We start from the raw sequence: 561 nt of genomic DNA, 5'->3' as shown, positions 1-561 counted from the left end.
GGCTGAAGCCTGAGCTCTCAGTGCTCCCCGGCTGCTCCCCCGGGAGGGGGCGCGGCCGCCCCCGCGGCTCCACCCTCTCCGCGGGGCCGCGGCCATCTGGGGCCCCTGCCATTCGTGTCCGCTCTGGGGCCCGCGCCGAGCTCGCGCGGGAGGAGGCAGCCCCTGGCAGGGGCCCGGGCCTCCCCACCGGGCGACCCCCTTTGCCAGCGCGGGTGCGGGAAGCCGGGCGCTGACATGCCCCGAGGGGGCAGTGGCTGCGAGCCGAGCCTGGGTGGAAGCGCGTCGCAACGGACGCTGCGCCCCTGGCCATCTCGGTGACCCTCCAAGAGCCGGGACCCGAGCCCCGCAGGCGGCAGCGCGGGCCCGCGAGGACGGCGAGGTCCGTGCTCCTAACGTCCGCGGCGGGCGCCGGATACGGAGCCTCGGTCAGGCTCTTAGCCTCCCGACGCTCCCCCCAGCCCCCCGCGAGCTGGCAGGAGGAAATAGCGCGCGGCCCCTTTAAATTTACCCAGGAGCCCTTAAAGGAGCCCCAGGGGCCCCAGACAGGAATCCCCACCCCGG

Source organism: Oryx dammah, unplaced genomic scaffold, assembly GCF_014754425.2.
Source record: "Oryx dammah isolate SB20612 unplaced genomic scaffold, SCBI_Odam_1.1 HiC_scaffold_15, whole genome shotgun sequence".
In the NCBI taxonomy this organism is placed as follows: Eukaryota; Metazoa; Chordata; class Mammalia; order Artiodactyla; family Bovidae; genus Oryx; species Oryx dammah.
The sequence above is the reverse complement of the archived record's forward strand: the minus strand, read 5'-3'. Positions refer to the sequence as shown.